Source organism: Acinonyx jubatus, chromosome B1 (genome assembly GCF_027475565.1).
Source record: "Acinonyx jubatus isolate Ajub_Pintada_27869175 chromosome B1, VMU_Ajub_asm_v1.0, whole genome shotgun sequence".
NCBI lineage: Eukaryota > Metazoa > Chordata > Mammalia > Carnivora > Felidae > Acinonyx > Acinonyx jubatus.
This window is the reverse complement of record NC_069382.1, coordinates 46,124,784-46,149,780: the sequence shown is the minus strand read 5'-3', so window position 1 is coordinate 46,149,780 and position 24,997 is coordinate 46,124,784. Positions and strand designations below refer to the sequence as shown.

The 24,997-nt window shown below is 37.8% G+C and overlaps 1 long non-coding RNA gene across 5 annotated transcripts in view; it reads left to right on the top strand.

Moving 5' to 3' along the window:
• LOC128314398 (uncharacterized) overlaps positions 1 to 24,997 on the top strand; it is a 734,161-nt gene that overhangs the window by 512,875 nt on the left and 196,289 nt on the right. For 3 of the 5 annotated variants that reach the window (XR_008295999.1, XR_008295996.1, XR_008295995.1), the window contains one exon: positions 1,422 to 7,988. This is a non-coding gene — a long non-coding RNA (uncharacterized LOC128314398). Of the gene's footprint in view, positions 1 to 1,421; positions 7,989 to 24,997 lie in introns of those variants that run through there. The other 2 variants (XR_008295997.1, XR_008295998.1) reach the window with 1 other exon arrangement.

Sequence of the window (24,997 nt, the reverse complement as noted above, 5' to 3'; positions counted from 1 at the left end):
GTCTGTCTGGCCTGAAATCATGCTTAGTGAAGAAAGGGATACTGACAATAGTGTCTCCAGGTTACCACCATACATCTCAGCACGGTTGGAAGGTGTCAGATGAGCCAGTCACGGCGAAAGGACATACAAGGCTTTTGTTCTTCTGTGAAGTCTTTCACTGATTGCTACCCATCCATGCTCTCATTCCTCAGACTTTCTCTTATAATTTACCCTCAGTGGCTCATATGGTTCCTGATAGTATTAATTTCATTAGCTTCAAGTTCCTTCAGTCATTGACATGCTATCTGCAGATGTTTTAATCTCTCATTTGTCAGTAACCAGGTCATTCACTTACTTTCTTTTATTATTTGTTACTGTTATTCTTTATTACTTTTCTAAGACCTCTGTAGGTAAAGTTTTCTTAACTAGAAAATCCCAGTGCAGTGTTTCAGAATTGCCAGAACATCAGTTCCACTCCTCTGCCATCCATGCATCAGACGAACTTTTGTTAAAGTAGTTTTGCTTTTTCACAAAATTCCTACCATACCCTAGGCTATGGGTGCCTGAAAAGGGGACTCTTATTCAAAAGGATGTGACTCTTCAGCAGAGCAGCACCATCCAACAGAACTTTCCGTGAGATGTGTTTTGTGTGGGTAATGTTTTATAATCTGCACTGTCCATTTAGGTAACAGTTAGTTGCATGTGGCGAATGAGCACTTGAAATGTGGACAATCTGACTGAGGAACAAAACTTTTAATATCATTTTATTTTAATTAATTTTAATTTAAATAGGTCTAGTGCCCTGGCCTATAAAATCTGGTATTAGCTTCCCCCCAACAACACACACACACACACACACACACACACACGCACTCACACGCACAAATAAGAATTGCAAAATTCAGGTTAGCTTACAGATAAAGATGAGGTCTCTCTTTTTTTTCCCCTGGCTATTTACAAATTAAACAGAAAATCAAGTCCTGAAAAGAGAGGAGCCCAAGCCAAGACCATTCTGGGGCTAGAAAGCCTGCTAGAAAAGGTGGAGACCTGATTGCAAGCAGCTAATGAACTAGCAGAGGAATTGCATCAAGTTAAGAGATGCAGAGATGAAAGAACACAGATTGAGCTGTTCAGTGGCATGGAGCACCTGCCTTGAAAATAATTTAACCTTTGATAGTTCACTCTGGGGAATAGGGAAGAATGGATCTTACTTTGCTGAGAGAAGTGCTTTCTTATAATGGATCCCCATGTAGAAATGCATGAACTAGCTAGCAGCTTTTAACTAGATTGCAGATAAATGGACATGATTACAGAAAGCCACACAAATTGGCAGAGACTGTGACATCCTCACTGACTCCCCACAGACACCTTTGGAAATACATTACCATCTGAGACAGTTCTGCTCATTTATTACCATCTTATTTGTATTCCTTTCCTTCTAGGATTTGTCACACGGGATGCTTATGTAACGATGATCTGGAGAACTTTTTCGCTCCTGCTGTTACCCTAACACAGCAGTGGCACTCTGGTGGACTTCCTGCAGGCAGGCTGGTGACAGGTAAGCCTAAAGTTTGTCACGCCACTCGGAGAAGTTCCTTTGAGCAGGAGTTGTTGAAGGTGAGCAAACTATTCCCCTGCTTAGCTGCTCCCTTTCTCTCCATGCCTCTCTAAGACTGGGGTCTTGCCCAACTTGCAGCCAGTGAATCAGAACCTTACACTGCACTTTGAGTGATTGCAAAGATGAAGGCATTAGTGGCAGCAATGACTCAAACGGTAACACTCAGAGATTCAGATTCGGAATCAGCATCGTGGAACTGTCCGTGTTACTGAATCTAAAAACAGAAGTCAAATACAGCAATGGATTAAGTAGTACAAAAACCTACGGTAGTTCCCTACATTAATGTGTAATGTTGAAGCTTCCCTTCACACATCAAGAGAAGCACTTTGGGGAAATTCTACTCAGGTTTCAGTTCTCAATAGGCAGGTAGACTATTTTGTGCTAAAACATCTAAACGTATTGTAACATAATTAGAGCTGCTCAGAGTTCTAGGGAACAGCCTGTCAGTTCTTCCAGGATTTCATTTTTAATTTGCCTCAGGAGCATAGGACCCACTTCAGAGTCTATTTAAATAGAGACAATCTTGCACAGGTGGGAATGTAAATATCCCTCCAAGGCTAAGTTGTGAGGCTAAAATAAGTTGCTATAGATATTTGCCAACTGGTTTGAGCTACACATGTGTGAAAGTCTGTTTTCTGGGGAGATCATCTTGAGTTTTATACTTGCCTAATAATTTTCCTCATTCGTAAATGTGCCCTCAGTTTTGTTACTTCTAAATATGTATAATTTGGGTTCTTATGACAAAGCAGTTCCATTCACAGATACGTACCCCAACAGGCGCGTGCACGTGTGTTTGTGTGTGTGTGTGTGTGTGTGTGTACTCACCAAAAGATATGTATAAGATTCTTCAAAGAAGCACCATTTGGAAACAGTCCAAATATCTACCAACAGCTGAATGGATAAATACATAGTGGTGCATTGATATGGTGAAATACTGTACAGCAATTAAAAAGAACAATTATGGCTGCACACAAGGTAGAGATGTGCTACTATATCACTAACAAAGTATTGACAAAGGGAACAGATGCATCATATATATATATATATATATATATATATATATATATATATGACTGTAATATATTAGTGAAAAAATGGACAAGTTTTGGAGCTTCAAGTCAGGATGGGAGGAGAGGGTGCACAGAATCGTTTGGAGTTCTAGAGAGCTGGGGATATTTTTTTTCTTAATCAAGACTGGTATCTATGTATTTGGTTTAGAAAAATTCATTGAACTGGCTCTGTCCTTCACTAAATAAATGATTTAGCAGATCCCATAGCCTTTGTATGCTCTGATTATGTGAAGAAAATGACACTTGAAACTTCCTATTGTGATCAGTTTAATAAAGCATCATGTTGGTCTCTATCTTTCTAAATTCTCTTTTGCAATAATTAATTTATACAATAATTGGTGAATGCCTATTTTATTCTTAGTTCTGTATAACACAATCAAGTACATAACATGATGATTTCTCCCAAAGAGTTTATATGAGTTAGGAAAATAGCAGATACGTGATAAACATTAATACAAATCAAGAAAAGCCTTTGTAAGTAGTACACAGATGAGTTATACAGAGGTGGAAGAAACACACATGCCAAGGACAGGTTGCCTAATGCTAAGATAATTATCTTCTCAGCTGGTAAAACACTGCTGATGCAGAAAGATTGAAATTTTCTATGAACTGAACTCTTCTTGAGGGTTCTGCAAAGATATTTTCCATCATTAGATGATTTCAGTTAATAATGCTCTGGTAATCATTTTAAAGAAAGTTTCTTGGTCCAAACAATGTGCCAAAACAAAAGTAAAATAAAACAAAAGAATGTGTTTTATGAAAATTATAAATGAAGCCAACATCAACTCTTCATTGCTTAACAGAGCCCTAATTGTGTTTCTCTTATAGTCTAGCACTTAGCATCCATACAGTTCTTTTGCTCTGGTTTCATGTTGGAGAAACCAACTCTCTTACTACTTTAAGAGATTTTCTGAAGAGTTGACTCTGAAGAGTCTAAATGGTTTTGAAGGTCTTCCCAAGCATACGGAGTGGCTTGGAAAATCAACAACAATAAATAGAGCTTTCAGGTCTTACAAAGTAGGAAGTATAACAATAGTATGTCGGCAAGGACACCCAGCCAAGACACTTCTGACACCTCTATACTATGTTTCCAGGAAAATTGGGTACTGTCAATGCCACTCCAGGACACCTCCGTGATCAGGGTTGTACACCATTAGTATCACAGCCACTCATGTTTATATCACTTTTTTAAGATTCAGAGTCCTGGATGAGAGCATCTTATTGGCAACAAATGGCCTAGTTAGCTGCTGGAGTGAAGAGAGAAAGAGGGTGCCCCTTGCTTCTCGAGTATTCACACTGAAAACCCAACATTGTCTGCCACCAAAAACAAAAATACAAAGTGGGGAAGCTTTCCCAACCAGGAAAGGTGAATGAATACTAAATAGAAAAAAACAAATGCATCTGTTTAAACAGTAAAATGATCCGATATTGTAATTGCTTGTCTGATTTTTCTCTGCTAGCGGGCTGCCATCAACCTGACGGTAGAAACATCATCTTATTATTGTATGTCCCAGTACTTACAGGAACATTTGAGTTTGAGCATATAATAGAAGCTTAATGGCTATTTGATGGGTAGATAGGTGAATGAAAACAATTAGTGAATCAGTTTAAGCCAGAACCTGTGCTTGCATAATTTTGTAGAGCTCTCAAAATATTCTTATACTTGAATCTGAACCCAATCAGTATTTGATTTGACCTTACAAATAATAAAGTAAGAGACTGACATTTCAACAAAAACAGTCAAAGGATTTAAATACAAAGTTCACAAAGGAAGAAACACAATCAATATCCATATGAAAAACCTGGCTGGTTGCTACTAAAATGGAAAATAAAGCAAGTGTGAGACACTGTCTGAAAACCTGGAATCTCGAGCAGATCTAGGTACACTTTTATACAGTAAAAGTATAAAATTCATTCCATTAATGAATATTCAATTTGTTGAAGAATGAGTGACATAATTCAATTCTCAACCATAAAATAGGCAAAGATTGAATAAATTATCATGGATAACATTCCAAGTGTGTGGAAGGAAGATAAATAGGTGTAGCCTTTCTGGAAAACAGTTTGGCAAGATGTACTAAAAACCTTTAAGGAGTATAACTCTCTCCACTCAGCCATTTGTCTAAAAATAACCAAAAATGTACATAAATGTTGACATACAAGGATATCCACTGTGAGGACACCATCGCCCACTGCAGAAGTCAGAGATAGGTGTAGACTCATCCTCTCCCAGGCTCCTCCATCCTACTGCAATGGACCAAGCAGTGGGTAAACTTGGCTTGAAATTTGAGAAAACTCTGAAAAGCCACACTTCTTATTACTAAATCTGAACCTGGGTAAAGAGCATTCCTTCTCTGTGGGCATTTAAAAACTTTGTGTAGCAATGTGGTCAATAAGCCCTTTAAGAGGTCATGTAAGATCCTGGACTTTGGATTCAGGTTGCTTAGGTTCGAGTCCCTGCTCTGCCACATGCTATTTGAGTAATATCTCGAGTAGTTAATTTAACTGTCCAGTGTCTTCGTTTTCCTGTTTGTAATACGGATGTTATTCACTGTAACTATTTATAGGGTTGTGGTAAGGATAAACGATATGATTATATGTGAAGTGCTCAGAACATTGGGTGGGATATAGCGAATGCCACCTAAGTTGTAGCTCTTCTATGGGTTGATTATACGGCCCTACTTCTTCAGTACGATGCCACATCTTTAAATAATGATCTGAGAAACTAAGAAGTAAAAAAGCTCTGAATAATGTCAGGTATCAAAAAAAGAAAAACTGAATAGGAATGCACTATTATTGGAGGAGTTAGGATCTGTGCACAACGCAGGTTGTGAACAATCTCCAGAAAGAGAAGGAGAAAGAGAACCATCGTGGCATCTAAAACAGCGAGTGAGGATGTCTTCCTGACCTATGTTCTCCTTTCAACAAGGATATTCTCTATTACTACCACTCTAACAGGAGGGTTCAATCAGCTTGACCACTTGCAAACTGGATGAGATCACGAGGCTTTAGAGATCTTAACAGTGAAGAGGCTTGTGACTCACAAGCCCAAGGAAGGTCTGTGAGCGATGCCTGTATTGGCAGCATGTGGTGATAAAGGAAGTTATGGCTCAGCGTAGGGAAACAACCATCGTGTGAAATGGTAATGCTCTTGTGCTTTTCTCTCAGTTCAAGCACTGCTTCTCCAAAGATGGAGATATTATTTAGTCTCCAAAGAAGGAGACTAATTCACACTTGCCCCAAGTTTTCATTCTTCCACTCTTTGTTCTGTGATCTGTAAGGAATACAGTTCTCGATTTCTGGCATCCATGAAATCTGTCATTTTTTTCAGTTTATTTTGCTTGTCAACTGAAAGAACATCACTGCTATTCAGTGGCAATTCGAATAGATGTGACATGATTTTCCTGTGCAGATTTTACCTGATAATATTAAATCAATAATAAAATTCTTCCCTTATCTCAGCTTATGCATACCCTATTAGCTATGGCCTGTGGGTAGGAGAAAATAAAATGAAGACTTTGATCTCCAAAAACTAAAATATCTGGTAATTCTGGCACTATTTTTATGAGTTATGACATCATATTTTTTTTAAGTAAGAAGAAAAATGCAGTACCATAGGGGATAAATTCCCTGAATGTGTAAATCAATGGGCCCCAGATACAAGTATTTTTAGAAACTAAGACAGCGTTAGCTATATGAGAGTCAAGGCAAATTGGAGAAAAAGATACTGTAAATCATATTTCTTTTTTTAATAGTCAAAGAATTAGGATGAATTCTTACATTCAGCCTCACACTCTTCTCTAGTTATTCTTTTAAATATTTCTTCCAGAGAAGAGCATTTTTCATGGGAGAATTTGTGGGAGATTAAAGATGGCTCACATAATCTGCTACTCCTTCTACTGAGACATCAAATCTGATTCCTCGCCTGTTGAGTCTAGGCTGGTCTTAGTGACTTCCTTACCAATAATAATTCCAGGCCTTCGAAGATAGGGCTTTGGCTAGGCCTCTGGGAACATCCCCCTTGAATCCCTGAGCTGCCATGCAAGAAGTATAGCTTTTGGCCACCATGCTGAAGAAACCATGTAGAAAGCATAGCAATGACATGAAGTGAGAAGAGAGATACCTTAGCTCAGCTATTCTAACCTCTCTAGTCAGTAAGTCAGTCACCCTGAGGCCCCAGAGGCCATGAAGCAGAGTTGAGTCAGTATCACACATCCTGCCCAAATTTCAGATCTGTAAGAAACATAAATGTCCATTGTTCTGTTAAATCACTAAGTTGTAGGCTTGTTTGTTATACAGTAATAGCTAACAGGAACATAATTAATAAGTGTACAACCAACTTCCTTGGCCAAGAAACATGGGCACACCTGGGGCATGTAATACTTTCTAGTGCCAATGACCTAAAGAGTTTAAGGGACAGTATTTTGAAGCAACAGAGTGAAAAGAACATTCCAGCTTAGATCAAAAACTTGTTTATAAGGAAATTCTTAATTTGGAGCAGACTCCAAAGTAACAATAGCTTCGCATAGAGTCTTTTTCAATGCTGGATGTGTGTTAACTGCATATTTTAAGGAGTAATGTGGAGTTTGTTATTCTATTAGAGGTGATGATGGGGTGATGATGGGGTTTACAGAAAAGCTGGTCTCTAAAGTGCTGGTAAAGGTTTGATGTCTACATTCTTCAACTATTCACTGAGTTATAGAATCAGTTTTTTTTTCTTTTTAAGTAATACTTTGTATCTTATTTCATTTTTACAATAAGCAGGTATTCTAGGCCGGAATGCTTGATAATATATCTTAAATCTTTAAGACTTTTCTATAATCTTTACTACATAGTAAGGAGTTTTGCTTTTTGTCCCTACAGATTTTTTTCATTACCATATTGACTTTTGCTTTGAATATATATATTTTTCAACTTTTTATTTGCAACTCTTGGCTGAGATAACAAAAATCCCAGCAGCTAGTAGTAAGTGCTTGCCAACAAATGACTTAAATAAATGTTTTCTTCATATAAAAGTCACCTCTGATTCATTTTTATTGGGATTAAATCAATAATAACTCCATTTCCCTTATTTAGAAATGAGATTCCTTTATTCAACAATGTGGGAACATGTTGTTAAATAAAAAGAAAAAAGTATTTTTAGTACTGTATATGATACTAATTGAAATACACACACACACACACACACACAGAACAATCTCCCCTATCACTTTTTAAAAATATTTTGAGTAGTGGCTCTAACTGTAACGTTTAAATTTTCTCTTTCAAGATATATGTATTTAAAAGTTTCTGTATTTAACTTTTATAAGTTTATAAATATATATTTTTATATATTTTTTATTTATATATATATTTATATATATATTTATATATTTTATATTTTATAAGTTTATAAATATATATATTTATTATATATAAGTTTATTAAGGAAAACACTTTTTTCCATTTCATATGGCATACATAAACTAAAGAGTAGTGCTTGTGTAATGCCATATAGCATACAGAACACTTTCACATAATTTCACTCACTTAACCTTCCTAATAATTCTATGAGAATAAAATATTAATATCTTTGGACTTTGCTTTTTCTGGCACTCTCATTTTAGCTATCTGGCATCAATTTGAGCTGGCATTTCATTTTACAAATAAAGGAACCAGGGTTCAGAAAAGCCTTCCATAGGGGCTCCTATAGTTAAGCATCCAACTCTTGGTTTCAGCTCAGGTCATGTTCTCACAGTTCGTGAGTTCGAGCACCACTTTGGGCTCTGTGCTGACTGCGAGGAGTCTGCTTAGGATTCTCTCTCTCTCCCTTTCTCTGTGCTCCTCCCCTGCTTATTCTCTCATATCCTCTCTCTCTCTCTCAAAATAAATAAACTTTAAAAAAAGAAATGCCTTCCATAAAGTCCCATAGCTCAAAAGTGGCAGTCACCAAAATGCCAACATACATCTGACCCCAAGAGCCTGTTGTAACATCTCGTTGCACTGTCTCCTTAGATGGCCACAGCTTCTTCTTATATTCTCTACAGCTGCATTTCTTTGCTTTTAGGACACCTCTCGCTGTTTCTCTGAGGCAATCAGTTTGTACAAATCAGTTTTGCTTAACAGCATATACTGGGAATGCATATGCTGATGCTGGGGGCTTTGTGGTCCCTCTACCATTGCCCACCCTGCAGCTCACACACTCACCACAGCTGACTCCAGGACTCAGCCCCATGCCATGGTACTTAAGTTTGTGAAACAGAAGACTGGCCCCACTGGCTTAAGAGGTTGCTCCACCTTCTAGAATTTTCACCACGTGTCAGATGAGAATTATGGACATATATTTCCCATTCTATTTGTGAAAGCTTTATGGGCACTTTACTAGAAAACTCTAAATAATTGAGTAACACCTTGTTAATTCTATATTAAGGGAGCTATGAGAAAAAAGAACTTTAAGTATATATTATCTGATATTTTATTTAAGAGCCATAAGACATTTAAGTCAACTAGGGAGAAATAGCTACTTCAAATTCATGCTGTTTTGAGTAAAACTATGTCAATTTAGTAAGATTTCATTGCACAAAGAAATGCTGTTACTACATTGTCGCATACATTATTGGGAGGAGTGTGGAATTGCAGTGGCACTGGCCATTGGGCTGATCAAAGTTTCCGTGATATTTATCACCATTATTTCATAACTTTTGGGCCTCCTTTACATGTATGTTTTTATTTCCCCTATCTGCTGTTTGTCCCCTGATCCTTAAACCGATCCAAATCACACATCACAGCCCATGAAGACAAAATGCAAACGTCTAGTAGGAGTCATAGCAACAGTCTTGGAAAGCCCACTTCAAAGATTCTTCCTACTGATAGGGGACTCTCTAGCTTTGAAACACTGCATTGCTCTTTTGCATTCTGTAGCTCTTAAATTTGACGTATCAAGTTGGTCCCTCTGGTGTCTGGCCTTTGACTTCCTCCTAGACACCTTGATACATGTCTCATTTCTTCCTTGTCCTATGTTGCCACCTAGGAGAGGGAGTAGAGAGATGGATATGTATGCTCAAGCTTCATGAAACTGCACCTCAACTCTGGCACTCAGACTTCCGCCTCTCACTGCTGTGAGATCACTGCTCTCCCTCCGTATCTCACGCAGGGAGCGTTAGGAAGCTGTACTTGAGGCTGGGATGAATGTTGGTGCCTGGGCTACTATATCAAACCCTACAATTAAGTTCTCCAATGGGAGAAGGGGAAGAATGGCTGGTGGCCTCAAGAATTTGACTACATTTTCCAATAGACTGGATTTCCATAATCTCTTTCTCATTCATAGGATGAATATCCCTGCAACGTGGGAAGTGTTGATAATCTGTTTTGTAGATGAAAAAAATTAAATTCTGAAGCTTAAGTGGCTTATCTGAGACCACATGGGTATTTAGAGTATAAAGTTAGAATATCTTGGCTTGAAGACTGTTTTTATAATTTTCATTGTTCCAAGCTTTTGGATATAGCCCTTAGGGTCTAGAGTAGGAATCAGACAAAGCCCAGATGTCAAGATTCCTAAACCCAGGGTTTTAGGAATTCTGTGCCAAACCAAAGGCAGGGATCAATATGTCTATTTTTTATTATCTCACATCAGTGCTATCAATTTCATTATGTGAGAGCTTTCCTGCCTCACCTTCTGATGGAGGCATGGGTGGTTATAACCAGAGCTCAAAGGTAAACGAAAGCAACTCTAATGAGCAAAACCCTAGAATATTTACAGCCAATAATCTTTCTCCAGATGAGGACAAGCTGACCAAACATACATATAAAACTCTACATATCCAGATGTTTAGGTCATGGAATGCACCGGCTATTTTTCTTTTCTTTTCTTTTCCTTTCTTTTCTTTTTTTTCCTTTTCTTTTTTTCTCTTTCTTTCTTTCTTTCTTTCTTTCTTTCTTTCTTTCTTTCTTTCTTTCTTTCTTTCTTACAGTTGGATTCACTATGGCCTCTGTTTTGGATTGTAACAAGTGTCTGGTTGTCTATTACTGATGCAGGCAAAAGCTGTCATGTTTGTTTCATCTTTTACTTTTGCAAATAAATCCTCTCAAATTTACAGCAAGGATTTACTTTATTTTATCCTGCCTTTTGTTTCTTTATATTTTCCCTCTCTCCTGGCTGGTTAGAATCGGCAGCTGCTTTGCCCATTCCCCGGAGAAAATCTTGCAAAGCTAATGATGCTGGTAGGGGTTCCATTCATTGTGGGAAAATGTCAAACAAGGTACTTAGGAAGTGGAATTGGCTAGAGAATGTGGCTGTACATTATTATTTAGAGTGGAGGGGGGAAAGTAGGTCTGTCAATTGCTTGCATTTAAATGTCATTCTTGTCTGTTTCAGGGAGTTTTATGTCAGATTGAATATAACTGAGATTCAGCTAGTATGAGTTAATGGAGCTACTTCTGCTTCTAAATCCCTTTTTTCCCCTTGTTTTCAGAGGTTATGTGAAAATCTGGGCAGCCTGATGAGAAATCAAAGTGTTTTTATGCCTTACACACACACACACACACACACACACGTGCGCGCGCGCACCACTTCTCATGTAGTCTCTTATGTCACTAACTGCATGATTTATGTGGGAATCAAATTATGGGTACTGCCCCAGCAAACCTGTTCCATAAGGATTCACACAAAAGACATGCATTCTTCCACCACATCATCTTACACAGAATCAGTCTGTAAGACAGCCTCCTCTGTCTTATCTTCCTCCTTGTTCTCTCCCTTCTTCTATAAAAAATCTCCATCAGTATATGCACTCTTTTTCACATATGAAGATTACAAGTATAGTTGGTATTTGTTATGAACTGAATTATGTTCCCCCAAAATGTAGATGTTGAAGTCCAAGCCCCAGTGTGACTATATTTGGAGACAGGGCCTTTAGGGAAGTTTAAGTTTAAATGACGTCATGGGGGTGCCTGGGTGGCTTGGGTAGTTAAGCATCTGACTTGGGCTGAGGTCATGATCTTGTGGTTCCAGAGTTCAAACCCTGCATTGGTCTGTCTGCTGTCAGCACAGAGCCCGCTTCAGATCCTCTGTCCCTATCTCTCTCTGCTTCTCCCCCGCTCATGTTCTCTTTGTCCCTCTCCCTCTCCTTCTCTCTCTCTCCCTCTCTCAAAAATAAAATAAACATTTCAAAACAAAATGAGATCATAAGACAAGGGCCCTAATCTGAAAAGACAAGTGTCCTTATAAAAAGAGGAAGAAATATCAGAGATTTCTCACTGTACACAAATGCACAGAAGAAAGGCCATACATTCCTTACCCAGTGAGAAGGCAGACATTTACAAGCTGGGAGAGGAAGTCTTACTGGAAACCAACCCTGTTAGTACCTTGATCTTGGACTCTCAGCCTCCAGAACTGTAATAAAGTGAATTTTTATTTTTTAAGCCTCCCAATCTGTGATATTCTGCTACAGAAACTTAAACAGACTAACATAGTGCTCAATAGAAAGCATGTTCTAAATTGTCTTCTCTCTTCTTGATGATCAATGTATTTCATTTAAATTGTGTGAAGTCTTTCTCCTTGTTCTCCTAGAATTATTTTCAAGTGTTTTTATATTATTTTCAAAACAGTAGACTCACAGGAGATATATATATATATACATATATATATATATATGTATGTATATATATATATGTATGTATATATATAGGATATATATATCCTATATATATGTATATATACACATACATACATAGTGTACTTCAGTATTTGTAGAATACTGGTTACATGTGTTTTATTTTTACAATATTTTAAGTTTAGATTTCTCTGTGATTTTCTCAGGATGAGATGATTTTTGCATTTTTTGAAAGAATACCACAGAAAGTATCATGTGACATTTTCAGCATCTCATAACAGGGAGCACATGTTGTATCTTATTATTGGTGATATTAATTTTGATCACTTTGTTAAGGTAGTATCTGTTAGGTATCGCCATTTTATAGTTACTATTTTTCCCTTTGTCACTAATAAGTATCCTGTGGGAGATACTTTGAGATTAGTCAATCCTCCTTTTCCTCATCATAGTTTTGTCTCTATTTTAGCATCCCTCAGGAGCACCCTGGTGGCTCAGTAGATTGAGCATCCATCTCTTGATTTAGGCTGAGGTCATGATCTCATGGTTTTATGAGTTCCAACCCCACTTCAGGCTCTGTGTGCTGACCATGCAGGGCCTGCTTGGGATTTTCCCTCTCTCCCTCTCTCTCTGCCCCTCCCCTACTTGCGCTCTCTCTGTGTCTCTCAAAAAATAAATAAACAAAAAAAAAACTTTACCATCCCTCAGTGATTCTTGTCTGCAACTATTATTATTTCAGTGTTTAATTTTTCATTTCCATCATTCATTCTACATTGTTTAATTGGAATTCTTTTGCAAGAAAGGGCTTTCCTTTCTCCCTAATTGATTTATTTTTTTCAACTATTTATTTATATCAGTATAGTCTTAAGTTTATTTCTTCTATTCTTTGTATTGTAATCTAATGGTATTGTTTTGTTATTGTTCAAGTTTTCATGCATTTGGCCATTGAGAAATCCTTCAGTTGGCTCCTATATTCTTTTGGCATACCTCCCTTATGTTTTTAGCACTTTCTGACTTTTTGATAGCAAACGATATCCCAAGATCACCTTGTATTTCCTCTGCCCCAGTCCTGTATCAATCATACCTCCAAGGAACCCTACTTCTTTTTATCGAAGAATGACATTAGAAACCAAGATCTAGGTACTAGATGTGATCCTGGCTTCTACGGTATCCTTGCTTGTAGATCTTTTGTTTAGACAGAGATAGTGAGATGTATGTATATTCACATGTACATAGATACAGTTTGTTATCTATCTTTGTTATTTTTTCTTATCTTTAACTTCTTTGCCCAATAGTGTGAAAGGGAACAAAATTTGTCACCCCAAAATATGCCTCTTTAGCATAAAAATCATTTTAGGCTGGTTATTTGTAAGAAATAGCAGACATAGGAAAAGTTATAAAAACTAAATAGAAGTTACCTTTTTGTAAGAGATATTTACATTTAAAAGGGAAATCTCCATTTGTAAGAGGGCCTCCTTATCTGTACCAGGAATAGAAGGAGGACTTTATATCTCTAGAAATTTATCAATGGATAAGCAAATAACTTTTTTAAGTCCTTATTTTAATTGCAGTTGGTTAACATACATATTATATTAGTTTCAGGTATACAACACAGTGATTCAACACTTCCATACATCACCCAGTGCTCATCATGACAAGTACCCTCCTTAATCCCCACCACCTATTTCTCCCATTCCCCCAACCACCTCTCCTCTGGTAACCTTCAGTTTGTTCTCTATAGTTAAGAGTTTCTTTCTTGTTTCTCTCTCTTTTTTTCTCCTTTGCCTGTTTGTTTTGTTCCTTAAATTCCACATATGAGTGAAATCACATGGTATTTGTCTCTCTCTGACTTATTTCACTTAGCATTATACTCTGTAGCTCCATCCACATTGCAAATGGCAAGATTTCATTCTTTTTTTATGGCTAAATCATATTTCATCTATTTGTATGTATATATGCTATATATATATACCATATATATTCCATACACATATATGGGTAATATATATATATATATTTCATATATATATGATATATATATAATATTCCCCATATATATGATACATATATAATATTCCATATATATATATATATATATATATATATATATCACATCTTCATTATCCATTCATCAATTGATGGACACATTGGATGTGAGAAGGCACTAAGAAATCTGCATAAAAACTTGCCCTTGCTTATTATATTCTTCCTGGAGACTTCTTGTAACTGACCTCCCCCCATCATCCCCCCACCCCAGCATCTTCTTTTGTCTTTAGCTGGAAATGTTAGTGAAGGTCTTGGCTTGGGGCATTTTGAAGAGTTACTCAATTTTCCTGAGTCTCTCACATGTATACAGGAGGTATGCATGTAATTAACCTTCTGTTTGCTTTTCTTCCATTAATTTGTGTTTTATTATAGGAGGGTCTCAGCCAAGAACTTAGAAAGGGAGAGGGAAAATTATTTTACCTCCTCCACAAATGAGAAACATGGCTCTCATTATCTAGTATATATTTACTTATTTTCTCAATCCAAATATATACTTAAATTAGTTTCAGAATTACTAGTTATATCCTTGTGAAAACCAAATTTACTAACAAGAATGCCAGGTTTCTGTACAGTTCTTTTTGTTGTTATCCTTACAGCATGTAGCCAAAGTCATGTTTTCCAAAGTTGTTTAGGTCAGTCCTTTTCTTTCTTCCCTCTTAAGTGTGATTATTTTATTCAAGTTATTCAAGCATGACACAGTAACCGTCATCTGTTAGAGTTTGAATTCAATTTGGGAATCCCCCTCACAACATCCTCATTGATTTTAGCTATTTATTTATTTGTGGAGTAAGGGATTCTGATCACTAAGTTCTGATAGGAGATAGATTTCCCTTCTCATCCAACAAGCAACTCTCAGACACCAATTGGGTGTCCTACAATTCAACTCAATTCTGACACTGTCTACCAGAGATAGCTAGCATCAGGTCCCAGAGGTTAAGGGCTCAGTCCTAAAACACTACTTCCCCACCCCCATTCAGCCATCGTTTGCAGGTGCAGGTTGTTACTTGTTCTTGTCTGACTCGCTATAGATCAGAGGTTCCCACAGGCCACTGGGTTCAATTAATTTGCTATATCAGCTCATGGAACTCAGAAACACATTTTATGTACTAGATTACCAGTTTATTATAAAAGGATCTCACTCAGGAACAGTCAGATGGAAGCAACCAATAGGGTGAGGTGTGCGATTAGGAAGGGTGCAGAGCTTCTGTACCCTCTCTGAGAGTGCCACTGTCCCCAAATCCCTGTGTGTACACCAATCCAGAAGCTCACTGAAAGTATCCTTTTTGGCTTTTACTGAGACTTTATTACATAGGCACAATTAGTTAAATCATGGACCATTGACAGTGCAGTTCTAGTCCCTCTTTCCTCCCCAGAGGTTGGGGTGGGACTCAAGTTCCAGCTCACTAATTACAGAGTTGGTTCTCCTGGCAACCAGCCCCCATCCTTAGGTGCTTCTAAGTCACCTCATTAACACAACGAAAGATAGCTATGTTGCTCTCCTTAGGAAATTCCAAGAGTTTTATGAGCTCTGTGCCAGAAATGGGGAGGAAAAGCAAATACATGTGTGTGTGTGTGTGTGTGTGTGTACACACACAGATATATAAGATATATAGATGTAGATATATCTTATTATAAATCACAATATCACATGAAACATGTAAAACTTTACCCAAGATAAACAAAAAGGTATATTTAAAGAAATGTCATTCCCTCTTTATCCCTTCCACTATCCTATTACAATCCCCCCCACCTTTCCTCCCCATTCCTGTTAGGTAACCCGTCTCACTAGTTTCTGGTTTATACTTTCCCCATTTCTTTTGTAGACATGAGCAGATGTGTGCTTATGATCTCATACCTCTTTCTTTCTTTTATCACTCGTATACTCTAGATAACCTTTTGTAATTAATTTGCATGTATTTTGATGAGAAAACAGGATACATCCCCAGTCATACGACTGAACATAACTTACAACAGTGGAGAGTAACAACCTTGACTTTGGGGCCAGAAAGACCTGAATTTGAACCCAGGTTCAATCAATTACTATTGTGTGGTCTTAAGAAAACAAACATATATAAATCTTAGTTTCTTTGTCTATAAAACTAAGATAACAGTATCTATATTATAAATCTGCTTAAGGATTAAATATGCATTACATCTGCAGCTTTTAACATAGTGCTTGACATTTGGTGAAGTACTCAAGAAAAGTGAGGAGTATTAATAATATTAAGAGTATTAATACTGTAACTATGACTTATAATTAGCTAATTACGTACAGGAAGCATTTTCTTCCTGTCATAATTTCTTTCTTTAAATAATGACTATCAGTAACAGCAAACAAATAAAATTTTTCTAGAGAATTGTGTAAAAGGCAGAATTTATGTCACTATGAATCTGGAAGACAGTTTTCCTCTTTGCCATACCAAAATTGCCGTTAGATGTATATGTATTTTAAAGTTGAAATATTCTGTTTATTCTAATCTTAATTTCTTTCACTTTCTGTAAGAGTCATAAAGCCTTTCTCTGCATTGACTTCATATTCTACTTGTGACAGTTGATCTTTATGGCTAATATAATTGCTTGTACTAGAAAGGGCAATGGTGAAATGTGTGTTCATTGGTTGCAGGTATGCTGTTGGAGTAATCTTAGTAAGTTATCATATTTAAATACAAATTTAAAGTGGGTGGGTGTTGGGGCACCTGGGTGGTGTCCAACCCAGGTGGTGTCCAACTTCAGCTCAGGTCATGATCTCACGGTTTGTGAGTTCAAACCCCAGTCAGGCTCTGTGCTGACAGCTCAGAAACTGGAACCTGCTTCAGATTTTGTGTCTCCCTCTCTCTGTGCCCTTCTCCCACTCATGCTCTGTCTTTGTCTCTCTCTCAAAAATAAATAAACATTAAAAAAACATTTTTTTACGTGGGTGGGTCTTGTGCAAACTAATCCAAAAAGAATCTCTCTGGACAATTGAGAATTAGTTGAGGCTGTTCAGATTGAATTTTACTAGTTCTGATCAATAAGAAGAATCTTTTCGACCCTCCTTCATTCTACAAATATGTATTGAGCAGATGGTAGATGTCAGGAACTGTGGTAGATGCGGGCTCCACCACAGTAAAGCCCACACTCTCAGGGAGCTCACATTCGAGAGAAACAAAGCAATTAGTCAGTCATTCCCTCTATCCAAATCCTTAAGGTGATAATAAATACCACAGACTTTTTAAAGATTTTATTTTAAGTAATCTCTACACCCAACATGGGTGTAGAATTTACAACCCCAAGATGAAGAGTCACATGCTCTCCTGCCTGAGCCAGTCAAGTGCCCCTATGCCAGGGACAAAACTGATGAAACATATGGGGAACAGAGGAGTTGGATATTTTGTTCAGATCAGTCCACAAAGCCCTCTCTGATAACAGAATGTCTGAGCAAAGAGTTACGGAATTAAGGGTGTGTGGTATGTGGTAATCTAGAGAAAGTGAGTTCCCTGAAGCAAATTCAGAGTTCCACAGTTGGAAGTATGCCTCACATATTTCAGAATGAGCAAGAAAGTCAGTAGGGAAAGAGAAAGTAAATGAGAGTATAAAAAGAAATAAGGTCAGTATGGAAGTGAGTTTCCTATCTGTGAAGTTTTGGGAGGATTTTTAGCACCATTTGGAAGGATACCTTTGGTCATTGTGCTGAGAATAGACTGAACAGCCATAACAGTGAAAGCAGGGGAATTAGAGAAAATGGATGGTGGATTCTTGGGCAAGGGTAGAAACAGTGGAGTGTTGATGCAATGGTTCTACATTCAAAAGGTATTTTGAATGTAGAATCTACCAAAAAAGAGTCATGTGGAGTATGCAAAAGAGGGAGTAACTAAGAATGAATCCAAAGGTTAGACATGAACTTCCTTAAAAATCACATCTGAATTTTTTATTATCTATTATGGGTCCCAATACAGAAGGCATTCTCTCATGCCTTGTTAGGGAAACTATCCCATTTCCTGAGAGAAAAGTGAAATGAACTGAAATTAAAGCACAGAGAACTGTACAATATTTCACATTGACAGAGGCTCATTCCCTGAAGCGCTTTGCTTATTTCCTTGCCTAGAAAGAGGGAGCAATGTGGTCTCATTTGCATAGAATAGAGGCATCTAGAACTTCGGGGACATTTTTTGATTGTGACAAATAGGGGAAAAGCCACAGGTTGTTCATTCCTATGAAGGCCAGTTCAAACCTGAGTCAGTATGTGGGGTTCACATCCCTATAGTGTAACTGATCCATTTACTGTGTCCTCTTCAAGGTTAGAAGTAGACTCTGCTCTATAAGCACTTTAGAACTTTTACTTTACTGCACTAAATATCTTGGAGTTTATTTGCAGCTTAGGAACACCACACTTGCAATTGTAAGGTGTCTGTCAAAAAAATAAGCTGGGGTCCACTGTCCACGAAGTTAGAGCATTTTCTTTAGTTACAGAGTAGGACAGGAGATTTTGCTACCCCAGTGCTCTTCTCACAATTTAGAAAAATTGGATGTTTCTTTGCCACTGGTGGAGAAACAAATATAATACTCTATCTTATTTCTAGGTATGAAGTTTTCCTGTATTCTTTCAGTTTTTGAAGGCCATAGTGGATTTATTTTTTTGTTGAGAGTTATCTTTTTTTTTTTTTTAGTCTGGAACCTGTTTTTCTTTTCCCTCCACAGTGGGCCAGGTCACCTGTATCTATCCAGGTTCTTCAAAAACTAATACGACTGACTTGAGAAAATGAATTTATGTTGGCTTGGCCCCTACTACACTGCCATATGCATTTTAAATGACCCAGAGGAATTATCTGTATTAATAAAAATGAGTTATTAATTGTGTCTTACAATTTAATAGTTGAGGGCTGATTTCATAAGTTTATTTTTAGAAAGAGTTTCCATTTGGAACTACAGTGGGCACATTTAAATATTCTCATCCTCGTTTCAAACCCCACTTTTGGAGAAGGCAGCTCTAGTTGCAAATCTTGCCACAGAACCAAAGGAGGAAAAAGGAGATTCAAAAAAGTAGTCTATGTGTGTCATATGACACTTGGGCTATGTTATCAGAAGCAGGGTGATACCCTAAACTTTACTCCTGGGGGTTCCGGCAATGCATGCAGCTGGTATAAACCCAATGAGTTTGTCAGGGTCTAATGGGAATGACTATACTTACTTACATACACGGGGCTCCACTTGTCCATTAAAAACTGCAGGTAATGGGGTGCCTGGGTGGCTCAGTTAGTTAAGCCTCTGACTCTTGATTTCAGAGGTCATGATCTCACTGTTGATGGGATCAAGTCCCACAAAGGGCTCTGTGCTGACAGCACGGAGCCTGCTTGGGGTTCACTCTCTCCCTCTCTCTCTGCCCCACCTTCCCCCCCTCAAAACTAAATAAACATTTTTGAAAAAGACTGCAGGTAAGCTGTCCTCCCACAAGGATTTAAGGCTGGATTCACAAGCGACCATGTCCGCTCCTTCTACTCTCCAGGGATGACTAAGCTAACAACACAGTTAATCCAGTGGTATTCCAGGGCACAGCATGGGCCTCTAGAATCAGAGCATGGAAACAGAAATTAAGTGATGTGACAAGGGGCAGGGCACACCAACTTTCTGAGCCTCAGTTTCCTTATCTGAGAAAAAGGGGGGGGTTAGAGTAGGTAAGTTTTAAAACAACTTCTAAATTTGAATCAGAAAAGTTTTTTTAAAAAGTTATTGTCCTTTAGGAGGCTACCAGCATTTTAAATGACCTTCAAGAATAAAAAAGAAAAGAAAAGAAAAGAAAAGAAAAGAATGGTTATTCATGGACCAGTGATAATGTACAGGTCTGTGGCCACTTTCTTCACTGTCAATTAGGGAAGGTTGAATAATGTGTTCAGGATCAATATCAGCCCGTTAGCTCCCAGCCACATCTGACCTGGTATATGGCTGGAGGTTGCCAGGGATCCAATACCCCTGCTCTTACATCAGGAAGATGCATTACCTGGGTTCATTTATATTTGACTTAGGAGCCAACACCTTTTAACTCTGGGCCCTAATAATTTAAAACAAGCTCTGAATCCCAAATTTCTTGGGATTAAATCAAAGTGGATTTTAATTGAATTTAATTCTGTGAATCTCCTTATTAGGAAAAAAAATGAAAGCATGCTTACTTCAAATCACATCTTTAACAACACAAATCCCAGATATGGGAACCCTTTTGATCTTAAGACATTTTTTTAATGTTTATTTTTGAAGGATTGAGATGCAGAGCATGAGCAGGGAGGAGCAGAGACAGAGGGAGATACAGAATCCAAAGCAGGCTCTAGGCTCTGAGCTGTCAGCACAGAGCCCGATGTGGAGCTGGAACTCACAGATCACGAGACCATGACCTGAGCTGATGTTGGACCCTTAACTGACTGAGCCACCCCAGGCACCCCAGAGATTTTTTTTTATAATACTATTCCTGGATTGAAATGATCCCATAATCATTTGAGAATCTCCCTCCCCAGCCCTAATTATAACTGGAGCTCTTCTGTTGATGTTAGGAAAGGCAAAACAATAGCTGACTACCAGTTTTTAACACTTGACCACATTGCAGGCATTGTTCTGGTTCTTCTACATAATTACTTCTGTGACTACTATAGGCCAGGTGCTGTAATAATAACAGCAAAAGCATATGCGGCCCTTTGTATGCCAAGTGTAATAGTGTTTTACATATAATAATTAGTTTAAACTTCATAACAACCCTATTAGGGAAGTATTTTTTATCACTATTTACAGATGAGAAAACTGAGGCAGAAATAACTTTTCTGAGGTCACACAACTAATTAGTGGTCAAGTTAAGTTTGAAACCAGCAGCCTAGCCCTATAGTCTCTGCCCTTTATGAGGCAAACAGCACAGAAATTAGTTTCTTCCATCCTTACAGCATCCTAATTTAGCAGGAATTATCATTATACTTTTAATATAAAAAAAACAGAGGAACAGAGACTTAAACCTGAGCATTGATGGTCAGTGGCTCAGCCAGATCTATAAAGTGCTTGAGTTGTTTGTTGTTGTTGTTGTTTACTACTGCATCAAAACAAAATTAGGAGTATGCTTAGTTTTTGCTTGTTTGTTTTGGCTCCTGATACTTGATGGCTTTGATCTCAGAATATATATTTTTTTAAGTTTATTTATTTTGAAAGAGTGCATGTAAGCAAGGGAGGGGCATAAAGAGAAGGAAAGAGAGAATCCTGAGCAGGCTCTGCACTGACAGCACGGAGCCCAAGGCAGTGTTGATCCCATGAACTGCGAGATCATGACCTGAGCCAAAATCAAGAGCTGGACGCTTAATTGCCTGAGTCACCCAGGAACCCCCAGAATATGTGTTTTTAAATAGAATTTCAAAGAGGGGGACAAATCAAAGTCACAATGTTCTACACATTAGATATATAGCCCCCAACAGAAAAATCTCAAAGTTATCAGAACTTCATAACTAGTATTTCTGGCTCTCAAGTCAAACAGCTGTGGATAAATTCAGCCCCCTCCCTGCTGAGTATGTAATCTTGGGCAAATTACTATCTAAATTCCCAAGATGCTTGAATACTAGGCAAGTTCTAGTATTCAGCAGCTCAGAAAACCAAGATCCAGTTCCAGCAATTGGAAACTAAGATGATAATTTGGTCTGAAATCCATATTGGAAGACCTGTTTAAGTACATAAGTAAAAAGAAGAAAGAGTAGATTATAACTAAGATTGGTCTGACACTGAGTTGAGTCACCTCAGATTTTCATTAGGGCTCCCTAAAACCATCCTTGACTTGGGGCACCTTTGAATCAAGAGCTCACTGTCAGTGAAAAATGGTATTAGCCTTTATGGTTCCAACATTGAGAAGAGGACAGAGAATGAGCTAGAGATCATTCTTTAACGGGGAAAATTATGAGGCTGGCTTTTGAGTAGTGGTCTGCAGTGCTTTCTTCTATGGGTTGCTTGTGTGTTTGCTAATACTCTTACTTTCCTAGCTAGAAAATTGGGTCAGATAATTTCAGGGACTATTTCCCCCCTTAAAAGCAAATAATCACCAAAGATTGGCATCATTTCACAAATTATTTCCCTCATACTGAGAACCAAACAGTTGGCTACTAATCTTCTGTCTCACTGAAATGAGTTTTTGTATGGCCCTAATTAGATTAGGAAAAGTCTAGCTCAATCACAAATATTAATCAAGGGCTCTGCCCATAAATATCTACCATTTGTTCCTTTAACTAAGAGCTTCAACATACTGAGAATTCCGTGAAAACTTTGGTGAATGCTAGATCAACACCACCAGAAAAGGAAAGGCTACATTCTCTCATTAGGATATTTAAAAAATATATATATCATTGACCAGCAAGTGACAGTTGCAGTTTAATAAATATATCTGAATCCCAACAAACAAGTGATCATGACAAGCAAACACACCCTCAGAAAGTAAGCTTGCCTACAACTCAAGACAACTAACTTGCTTACCAACCTCAAGGCCAAAACAGATTCATTTTCTCTTTTCCCAACTTTTTCTCTAACTGATGATCAAATGTAATATGTCCAAGACATGTTCAACAAGAAACACAAGTTCACCCCTCTGTTTCTGTTCTTCTCTGAAGTTCTGGAGTTACTCACCAACATTTAGCAGGAAACAGGAGTGACATACTGTCCACCTTGTGTTACTGAGGCACATTCAGCCACTTGCACAACATGACAATCAAAATGCTTGGAAACAATGTGACTTGGGCTGCTCCATCGTGTTTATTGGGAGCAGAGACCAACTTGATTCGATAGCAACTTGGATTAACATAATGGGAGTTACAGAGTAATTAAATTCTTCCACATCACATGTGAGTATAATGTGTTAATAAAATAGTAATCGCACCTCCATTGTTTCTACAGGTTCAGCTTAATTACATGGCGGGTAGAACTCTCTCTCTCTCTCCTTATTCATACTCAGCAAGGTCTGCCTTTACCATCTGCTGATATTTAATTAATATACATTAAATGCTCTGCTCTATTATTAAATGTAATTTAACAACTTCCTCTGTACTCTATATTCAGGGCAACAGGAATGGAAGATGTAATGAAAGAAAGCAGAGTTTACTCCCCTTATTAAAACATTATATACATATTTATCCACACATTATTTAGTCCAATTTAGGAAAGATATTTTTCACTTCTTTAAGTAAGGATGGAATGAGACTTGGAAGCTTTAGGAGTTCATACTTTACTGAGAGCCAAGAAAGAAGTTTCTTGGTTAGCAGAATTATCTGATTTGAAAAGAGCCTTCTGTGGACCCTATTTCAAAAGCCTGGAAATATGAAGAATTGGCAGATGATTAGAATGAACACAATGTGTGCTTCTTCCTATCTAACACTTCCAGTAAATGTTTAATACTGAAATGTTCCAGTGTGTAGACCTCAGAGGTGAAAGAGGATGATGACAATTTAGAGAATATCGTTGTACTTGTTACAGAAATTCAGAGGGTATCAAGGCTTCCAGGTTAATGTACATTACTTGACATTATAGACTGAAGAATATCAAACCTATAAGTTTCTAAATTTTGTAAGTTAGGGAACAGACTCAGCCATTGGTATGCCCAAGATTGTTTAGGTGGTGTGGCAAAAAATTGAAATCCCAAGCCAATGATCTGGGCAGGGTGGGTGCAGTTGGGATGGCCTGCCCTCTGCCCCAGGTGTAGGCAACGCAGGGGTAGCATATTGTCTAAAGAAAAATTAAAAACAATTATAAAACCAATTAAAAGTCAGTCTGCTTTTTATTATCACCATGCGGCAGCAGTTTCTATGATTAAATCCTTCCCCCACAAGGGACAGTAGACTATTCCCAGGTTTCTCTCTCTTCCCATTAATGGGTTGCTGCCGAGAGCTGCTGATTCAACAGTCCAAGTCCATTTTATGACTCCATGCCATCTAATCTAAATTCATTTTGCTGAAAAAAAATTATACTAATGTATCAAATAGGGTGGCTTTATGGAGGTAAAAAATCCATTTTAGATATATCTGCGCTAATCCAAATAACACGGATACCAGATTCCACTTGGAAGAGTCCTGGCATGATACCATTTTCTCTGAAAAACTCTCTCTCAAAGAACCTCCATATATACTGAGTTAATAAGAGGAGGACAGGGGAGTGTCTCTGGAACCCCCCCACTCTGAACTGTGCATCCCTGAATATTGACAAACTCCCTTGTCATAGTAGCAATAGAAAGCATTCATATTGGACCCTAATATGTGTCAGAATGTGAGTGTTGGGGCATTGCTCCAGATCCAGGCTCTGTAAAGACAATTGGCTTTCTAGTTTTTCAGAATGAAGCAGTGTGGCAATTCTTCCAGTTTCCTGTGTAACCCAGCCCCTCCTATAATGGACCAAAGTTTTCCCATAAAGGGATGCTGTAAAACATAAACGAAAACCAGAACATCATTTCTAAGAACGAACTTATGGATTGGCGTTGCTGAATGAACCTAGAGGTACTTCAGCATCACTCCATTATTTTACAGTAAGATAAAGAAATTGTAAGTGATAAGTCTTTCTTGTTTGTTGCTTTCCTCTTCATGGGAAGGTGAATGTGACATTAGATTAACAGTAATAATCCGTATGCAGAGTCATTGGAAAGTCTTTTTATTCTCTTCTCCTATTGAATTCAACTTGCCTGAAGATGAACAGCTTATAAACTATGGATTTGGGACTGGACTCAGGTG